Here is a 10,313-nt window from a genome sequence, read left to right on the forward strand (position 1 = left end):
TAGAAACCAGAGAAAATGTAATTACAAAAAACACAGCTTGCAATAACTTTTAATGTTGACCAAACCACTAATACGAATATGTACATCTACATGATCACTAGATCCAAAATCTGTCCTAATTGCCCCTCCTGTGAATTTTGCCCAGGTGTGTTATTTTCTTCTCCTGAAGGGGGCGCTGCAGACTACTTTCTGAGCGCCACTGGCTCAGTAGGTACGAACTCACAAAGTTGTTCTCGCTCAGGGACAAGCACATTTTATGCCTAAGTAGTGATTTATTTAGCCCGGGCGAAACATTTTTAATGATATATATTTCTATATGTTCTTCTACAGCTACAGCTATACTTTATCATGTTGAGTAGATTTATATTGAAAGAAGTAGATGAGATAAATAGCTGGAGACACCAGTTTAAACCATGTGGATCATTAAAAAGTGTATTTTCTCTGGTTTCACTGATGCTGAGAGACCATTACTGACAGCTGCAGGCTGGATGTTTTTGTACTGTAGAAGAAGTTTTGGTCCTACGTGCATCAGGAGGTTTATCTGCGTTGAATATGTAACCACCAGCTGGCATGGCCTTGTGTGTGTGTGAGTCTGTGTGTGTGTGTGTTAAACCTAGCATTCGTGTCCTTTTCATTAATTCATTCTGTTGCTATGGCTTTACTTTCCATAAGGCTTCCAGTTCTCGTGGCAAACTCAGGCACTATTGCCACATCACTCTCCCTGTCCTACACACACACACAAACACACACACACACACACTGAAAAATACACTCACAGACTCCACGGCCCAATTCACGGTGGCACAACACGGCAGTGAGCCAGAATAATTCAACATAATAATTAAATATGGAGGAGCCATGGTAAAGCTGTCCCTCAGGGTTCAGGAGTCAAACGGGCCCGAGCAGCAGTGTGTGTGAGCGCTGTGACCTGTAGTTTCAAACTCCTCCTGACACCATCCAAACACGTCAGCTCAGCATTTCACTCAGGGAGGAGAAGGAGGTAGCTTTTATCTGCTCATTGCTACTGCTAGAAAGGTCACTACATGGTTCACATAGATCTGTAACCTTTGTATGTAAGGGCTAGTTTGTATACTGACAAATGAAACTGAATCTGTATTAAAGAAGAAACGCCATTAAAAAAAAGGCACATGAGCATCCAAGTGCATCATAGGTCTCAAATTACCCGCAAAGAGTCCTGAAGGGACATTTATTAAACGGTAGCCTATTTCCGATTTATGTATTCCCACTGCATATCAGATTATCTGATACAAGATGTATGGTTCACATTCATTTCCACTACATCAAAGTTGTAATTACGTGTATCTGCATGCTTGTTAAGTTACAGTCAAAGCCTTTATTTCCTGAACATGCACATGTGAAACGTGGTCTGTCTTGTGGAAAGAGGAGAAGGAAAGAAACGAAAAGAAGCTTTCTTCAGAGTGCTTCCTCCCTGTCTCTTTTTCACCAAAAACCCATTTCCTGTGAGAAAAAAACAAAACAAACCCACACACACATGCGTTCACAGGGGATGGTCCCTTACACTGAGAGAGGTGAGAGAGGTGAGCACATGTAGATACGCACACTTGAGGAAACCTGTAAATAGGTCACATGTGTTTTCTGTTCTACATGACACATGCAGCTCGGGGCTTTGGCATGGAGGTGAAAGAAACAGTCTCTGAGCCCGTGTCGCTCTCCCGCTCGTCCATCGCACACATGCTCGTGCCCAGAGGTGTCCCACCGCGCAGGCAAACACAGATTTGGGGATTTCAGGTGCAGCTGAAGGCTTGTGATTGAAATTTGTCCTTCCTCTATAAGACTAAAAAATATTCTTTACACGAGAGTAAAACTTTCAGCACATTTACATTTTTCCAGATTTTATTGAAAATCATGCAGGGTAATTGTATAGTCAGGGCAAATAAAAATAAAAAAACAGAACTGCTTTGTTTAGCAAAAATGTAAGAAACCGCCTTTTTCAGGCACAACAGCTCACAAGTTCTTCTACTTGACTTTTATTTTGCTTCCAGCCTTCAGTCCAGTCTACACTGAGGTAGCTGCATGGAGTGGAGTTCTTGCTTCTGTTTTTTGGGGGGTCTTCGTCTTGCAGTATAATGAACGCCTGGCTAATTAGATTGTGTCACTGAAAAATACTGGAGAAGATCTGTCGAGAGTGAAGTGAAGGCCGCCGGAATGACGTGGACCCAGCTGAAAGAAGCTTCTATGTTTAACAGTTGGTGTCACAACAGAAGAAGGACCATTTTTAACCTCTTCAATAGTATTTATTAGTCTATTAACACACACACACACACACACACACACACACACACACACACACACACACACATACACACACACACACACACACACAGTCTATTATTCCAGTCTCCATTAACACACTATTTGGTGCCCAGGCAACCATATTTTGTTTGTTTTTTAACACTTTTTTTTATTGACACAAAAATTGCAAAACTTGCAGCACAAAGTCTTTTGTTCACAGCTGAAAAAGAGTGAAACCAAGATTTGCTTGCTTTGAAAACTGCTGAGCTTGAAGCTGTCGTCCTGACAGCCACCTATCACGTGATCGACTGTCTCTTGAAACTTGTCTTCTAATTCTGTAGTGGTTTCGGATTGACTGGAAAGCCTTCAGTCGAAGTTTCCTCCAATTCCTTTTCGATTGTAGTCACCTGGCTTTCTTTGTATTTGATTCTAAAGGAAAATGCTTAACTTTCAGTGGTTCTAACGATCTGACCATATGCATTTCTCTGCAAAAATCAAGACTCATTTGAGCTTGCATCGTTTTTTAAATCTTCTGTCGTCCCATTTTGGTGAGCTCGTGTGAATTCTGTTTGTAGCTGATGCTTCAAGATTCAACGTGTTGTGCGTTAAGAGATGATCTTCTACACAGCTTGGTTGTAATTAGTGGTTATTTGAGTTACTGTTACTGTCAACTCCAACCAGTCTGACCTCTGACATCAACAAGGCGCTGAGAACTGACGCTTATTGGAATTTTCTCTTTTTCGGACCATTCTCTGCAACAGGGTCAGAGATGGCTGTGTGAGAAAGTAGATCCAGAAGATAAGCAGTTTCTGAAATACAGTTTGAACTTAAGCAGGTCATCTCGGCTATGTCTACATGCCTAAATGCTTAGTTTTGCCACCATGTGATTGGCTGATTAGATTTTTGCATTCACAAGGGGTTGAACAGTTGTATCTAAAAAGTGGCTGGTGAGTGTACTCATGCTACAGACAGAATCACTTAAAATGCTAGGATATAAGGATATAAGTTACAGTCTATTCTAACAGTGCTTTGACAGACAGTCTGAAGAAATCAATAACGTTCGGGACACATGTATTAGCTTCCAGATTGTAATTTTTGTCCACTGTTTATTAATATAACTCAGAAATCTGCATTGTTCTTTAGCTTTTGGTGATCTAAACTCTGTTTATAACCTCTTGAACCACTTCGGGTCATTCACTTCACTTTAACTGTTGAAATTTCAATAAAACTGGGGGTGTTCGGAAACTTTTGACCAGCCGTGCATGTCAGGTATGAGCATGTGTGTGCATGTGCGTACTTTTTGAGCAGATCACATGGTTGATAAAGCGTGCAATGGCTGGACGGGCGGATAGAATCGATCCAGACTTTTTGACCAAGTGAATCCTGAAGGATGTCCCAAAAAACTGAGGACTGGAAGAGGTTATACTGGGACACCTGTGACAGGTAATGGCAAATGTCTGAAAACTGCTCACAAGCCAGTGGGCAAGCTCACTTTTAGGTGTATTGTTTTAAGTAAAGGTGATATCCCATTTTGCCCATTATTATCGTTATTATTTCTATTTGTATGTTTTACTGACTTTCCATACTGTTTCTGAATTTAAAAAAAAAAGAATAAAAGAATAATAAAAATAATATAAGATAGTACAGAAATGAGAAAAACCTGTCATTTTATATAATCTGCATTTTTATGAATGAGATTGCCTCATAATATTAACTATTCATACATACTATAACTTGTGACCTTTAGAGTTTGTGCCAGTTTAATATCTTATTGACTTCATCATTAATTTCACTTATGCTCTTTACCATTATGTGCGCTACTTTTATGATACTTTTTTTGTTATTATCCACTTTAAAGCACACTTTGTAGACCTAAATCTTTACACCAGTGCCTGGAAATTCTTCCACAATAAAGCATTTTTACTCATAGCAAATGCGTGCAGCTGCTGTGATCATAAGACCGGTGACTAGTGTAGCAGTCAATTGGACAAACAGTTTGTTAATGGCCAGTGATCAGTAGCACAGTCTGATCTGCTGAAAGGTGAAAACTTGTTCGCTGTAAAATAATCTGGCTCAGGGCTGATGTCACGCAGCTGTATATGGGTCGGGTAGGTGGGTGGGGGGATTGAAGCTGAGAAACTGAGAATTTGTGAATGTGTATATGTGAGCCAGCTGTACCCTCCCTGATCCTTCTGGACTTAGATCTACCTTCAGAGAAATAGGAGCGCTAGGGTGAAAGCCAACACTTAGTCAGGATCAATCAGTACCTCATCTCTCTCTCTCTCTAACCCTCGTGACACACACTCACCTCGTGCTCAATGCATGAAATGTGAAAGACATAATAACTCATATCAGATTTGATTAAAACTTACTTAACCAGTGCTGTATGTGTAGGAATAAAAGCAATATGTATATATAACTATTTAAAGTCAGAAGTGATTTTTATTTGGTTCTAATTATTGTGATAATTTTTGATGATTTGCATAGAGGAGTAAGACATCTCACTGCATTCTGCAACATTAAATAAACGATATTCGATACTGTTCGATATTAGTCACGAATCTGCTTCTAAAGCACTTCTTTCCCCCTCAATTTAGAAATAGCTATGTTTTAAGATTAAAAGAAACGGTCTACTCAACTTGCTCTTCAGCACAGATAATATGAGACAAAAGTATATGTACGTTAAAAAAAACTTTACTTCTGTTCATTAAAAGCAAAATCGCAAAAACAAGATTTACCCACAGCGATCTATTCAGAGAAAATGTCCTGTTGCATGCTGGCCATTAAAAGTGGCATGATAAGGAATTGTGATGTATCAAATATATATGATCCAGGACAGAGAGGGCAACATCTGTGTAAAAGAAAGAAAATGTTAGCAAAAGGAGAAATATGAAATACGAGACAAGAACTTGTCTAAAAATAGAAACACAAGTCAAATAGAAAAAGGAAATTGAGATCTTCAACGATAAAACTCCAACCGTTGAGTTAAAAGCACAAGGGAAAGAAGACAAATATACCTGGAGTTAAAAGAAATAGAAGTAGAGCAGAAAGAAGCTGTGAAACAAAAAGAGATGAAGGAGCACAGGGTGCTGAAGAGAGATATGAATAACTACAGGAAGATGGAAACAAGTGGAGACAGTCGATGGTGGGAGAAAACCAAAAGAAATTTAACAGGTCTGTTGCGATTTAACAGGATGGAACAATGTGGAGGCTCAACTACACATATCAAGATCAGAGCTGAATAAAACTTTAAAGGAGCAGCAGGAAACCAAGCGCTGCTTTCTGATGAGAAGGCAGCAAGTGCAGGGCGAGGGATCAGCTGCCATACAGACAAAAAAAATGAAGCACAGGAAGACAGTGATTAATAAAACACCACTGCTCAGCACGCTGTACCGACATTTTATTATAGTCCTAGTGTTTTGCTTGTTTATGATTGCTGTAGTAGGCATGCGCACGGGGGTGGGGGGTGGGGGTGGGGGGGGGAGACGACAGGGTATCCCGACACAGAGGAATTTTGGTCTCAGTGACCTTTTCACACACATCCCCATCAGCAGGATACGTCAGGCCAGATGATGCCCCGCGTGATTGCCACAAGCACGGAGAGCCAACTGGGCTGTGATGTCATAAATATGTGTAACCCTCCCCGCCCCGAAAGCCCCCACCTCATCTCACCTCATTCACTTAACACCCAGCAGTGGAGCAGATCAGACTGGACTCTAAGGGACACGGTGGATGAGGCTGGGCTAATTTAGGGAGGAGGGTGGGGTGACTGGGGGTGAAACCATTGTGCTGAGCGTCTCAGATGTCCGCCGTGTGCTTTATAATATTAAAGACACTTGGGCCGTGTGTGAAAGGGTGTGTGTAGTCATGTGTTTTGTAACTGTGTTGTTTATGTGCAGTGTATTTTTAGGTGACTGTATTTTCCACTCCTTGTGCAGCGCTCCAGAGCAGGGGAGAGGTGAGGAGGAGGGAGGGGAGGGGAAGCAAGGGGGACTGTACAGTAAATGAGGGGATCACCTGGTTCTTATATAACAATGTTCTTCAATAAAATATTTTAGGCCACACATAATTTAATTTATAGTTCATTTGTACTTCCGTGTCTTGATAATATGTATTTATTAGTATTTAGTGAATGTCTAACATGTTTGTGGATAAATTTGGGAATAAAGCTTCTCTCTCTATATATATATAGAGAGAGAGAGAGAGAGAGAGAGAGATACATATAGATACATGTATAGATATAGATATATATCATCCTAAGCATACCTTGTAGATAATTTTGCCGCCTTCCCTTCTTTTATTGAGTCAAATATTACTGTGTGTTTTCATTTAAGCCCACAGTTGTGGCAAAAACTATTTACATACTTTTGTATATAGGAATATATATGTGGATCCAAGTCTGTGGCAATTTGTTAATTATTCATGACAGCATTCAGGATATCAGTTTCTTTCTTTCGCTGTCTGTCCCAAAACCATCAAGCTTGCAGACTGCAACCGTGTTGGTTTTGTGGTCTGTGATTTCATAAGCTTTCCACATGACGAGCACGAGAGCTGCTGCACTGATGAATGAAGAAAGCAGTCGCATACAATGAGAGCAGGCTTCAGTCACATCCGCTGGACAAACACTGAACATGACACTCGCACATAAGTAATGAATAACTTCACTCGCTGCCGACTCCAGCTATAAATTAGAGATGATTAAACATCATCTATCTCGGCCGCTGTGCTTACCATTCATCTAAATGCTTTCCTAAAGGGCTGTTTTAAAACACTGTCCGGTAGGTTTCTCTTAAATTAAACCTGCTATTAGAGAGGAAGCCGGCTGTAAACACAACACTGACATATCAGGCTACCGTATAAGGCTGTTACAAAACGGTCACCAGTTTACACATTCAGCAGATATGGAGCAGTGTTTGTGTTTTTACCACACAGTGGCCTCCAGGCCTGAAAAATGACGTGAAAGGGCCAAAAACTGCACTTCCGCTAATGACCACTTAAAGGCTTGTTTCCCAAATTAAATTACACACCATCAGGCAGAAATAAACACACCAATGGTCTAGTGCTAATAATTATCTTGGTCTCTATAATTATGTACAGGTATAATTCTAACTTCCCCCTTCATAAAAACTGCACATGGTTACATTTTTTATTCATCCCCTTCTTAGATTAATGTTTGAAGTTAGGATTAAGATGGGTGCGCTGAATAAGCACAGTGAATTTTAGCCGCTAGTTTTTTGATAACTGCGGTCACTCAACTAAATATACTGACTGTGTCTGTATGGCTTGTGCTTACTGAAGCATTTCTAATTCTGCTGATTTTTTTTGCAAATAACATGGCTCCTTTAAATTAGTTAATATAGGTTAGTGCACCTTTAAGAGTAAATTCAAAGTCATTAATTCTTTACCAACCATAAACACAAATTTTCTGGCATGCAAACATCATTGTGTAGCCCAAGCCTATTCAAATGGTGGCCCGCGGGCCAAATGCGGCCCAGAAGCAACCTGCGAGTGGCCCTGCCTGTGGTCCTGGCAGAAACACAGAGAAAACCCAAAAAATTAATTCATTAAATAATTTTAAAAAAATTAAAAATTCCTACAGCGTAGTGTAGACTGTGAATGCAATACTCCTAGTAGCCTAGCAATATTTAACCCGCAATGCACCGTGATGTAAACATATTAAACAATCATCGTAATATATGATGCAACAACAGCATGTCTTTCTCACTCCAAAAGCGCAAAATTGACAATGAAAACTGTCGGTTTAACCCTGCCTGGACTGACAAATACTTATTCATTTAATTAGTTTAATAATCTTACAACCGGAGTTGTACGACCATGGTGAGGGTCCTGTACAGCCCAAGAGAGAGCTGCAGCATCTTCCCTTCGTGTTTGCTTCTTGGCGAAGAAGAAAAGGCCTTTCACAGATTCTGAAACAGTGAAATACTGCATGCTGGTCGTGGTGGATGCGGTGAAAAGTGAGTGTGACATCTGCTATTAAAAACGTACCCCTGTAGGACAGTTCAAATATTCGTAGAATTGAAGTTCTGGCGTCAGACGAGTTTGAAATGCTGTTAGATGACCTGAAGAAAACTGATGTAATGTCTATAGCAGGAGATCACAGACAGAACTGATAATGCACAGTTATGCGTACATGTCCGTTTTTTGGATGGGAAATTGCTCGGCTTGCTACCGTTAGAGGGACACACAGCTGGCGAAATAATGTTTGAGAAGATTTAAGCTCTTTTTGAGGAAAATGGTCTGGATATGAAGCGTGTCTGTATACTTGTGACGGATGGGGCTCCATCCATGGCAGGAAAAGCCAGTGGTCAGCGAAATATTTATTTTAATTTGAAAGGGAATTATCAAAATGTTTTTTGTTATTATTATTATTATTATTTCAAATGTGCAAAAAATAGTTTAGTTATAGCTCCCTTTTTTTAAATGGACCTTTTGGTGTGCATTTGTGAGAGGTCACCACCAGATTTACAGGGGAAAAGGAATAAAAAAAATACTTGTTTTTCAATACAGTTGTGTGGGTTTGAAATTGATCATGATCTGCTGCTTACTGGCTTCAAAAAAAAAAAATATCTGGCCCAGATAAATTCCTCGGTTTGAAAATCTGGCCCAACTAACTTCGTAGTTGAATAGCCATGGTGTAGCCCCTTTATGCTTGAATCTCAGAATGAGTAATTTGCATTTTGTAGCTGTCACATTCATTCAGCTATGTACATCAGACAGGTTACTGCATGCTATCTGTGTATGCATGCAGCAGGTGAGGTGAACATTGGGCCATCCCAGGTTTTCAAAGAGCGGAAGTCCTTATGGAACAGAGACGTAGTGTGCATCACGTTCTCATACACGGCATACCCCCAGAGTCAAATATAAACCAACATATGACCAACACTGATGCTTTGTTTGTGGATGAATCTCATGATTGTATGGTGCTCGGATGATTTTATATAACAGACTTTTACGAGTATTCCTTGCATTTCACTTTTGGCCTGTAGTCAGATTTGTCCACGTGGATGCGAGGAATGCTTGCTGAACTCATTTACAAACTGCAATGTTATTCATAATTCTCCAGCACAGACAACACTCAGCTAACCTCTCAATAAGTATCTCGCTGTGAGCCAGAAAGCAGCAGCTGCATTTTTGACACACTACCCTGACTTATATGAATGAGTTAAATGAGCTTGTCCCCTCTTACTGAGTGAAACTGTCATTATTATCCAACCTACACATCTCTAAATTGAGTAAATTACTGTATTTAGCAACAGTAAATAGTAGAAATTGATTTGTTTTTACTTTTACATTTTTGTAATATAGCCTTAATTTCCCCAGTGTGAGATTAATAAAGTCTATGTCTATGTGTACAGTTGAGTTCAGCGTTTCACACTTTTATTAGCATAGAAAAGCTAAAGTTCTGCTAAACCAGTTGAACATTTGAAATAAAATCTTTGTTTAATGAAATATTTTCAGCATCACAGGGTTTTTAAGTGAAACTATGAGAGAATTTTAAAAGTGAAAATGTTTCTTTGGGGAAACCACGAACAATTCACACGCTGTGCTTCATATATTTATACTCACACTTGCTTTCAAATGCTTTCATACATGTCAGAAACTGAGCATGGAACCCAGTACACCAGGATAGTTGATAAATGCTCAAATGAAATGCCTCAAAGTTGTACATATTTGCAGCAGTTACTCTTAACAACTTCCTCATCCTCGTCCTTACACCTCACTGCTCTGGGCTCCCGCTCGGCCCCGCTGCTCGCCAGTTGCTCGCATGAATAAATGGATGAAAAGCAGGGCAGGTAAAACAAACCCACAGTTACAATCTGCTGGGGCAGAAAAAAATGCAGACTTGCAGATTCTTCTCACAGACTTTTGTCACGGTGAATGACTGATGACAGTAAGCACGATACACATGGCAGTTGAGGCATATGTGTGTGTTAGCCACGAGCTCAGGACTTGAGCCGTTTCTCTATATATTATTAAGAGGCTGAGAAATACACGAAAACACTGAAGCTCGTCTTGTT

The sequence above is a fragment of the Copadichromis virginalis genome, linkage group LG11 (genome assembly GCF_057382275.1).
Source record: "Copadichromis virginalis isolate Kocher_CV1m ecotype Utaka linkage group LG11, C_Virginalis_male_GT1.1, whole genome shotgun sequence".
Lineage (NCBI taxonomy): Eukaryota > Metazoa > Chordata > Actinopteri > Cichliformes > Cichlidae > Copadichromis > Copadichromis virginalis.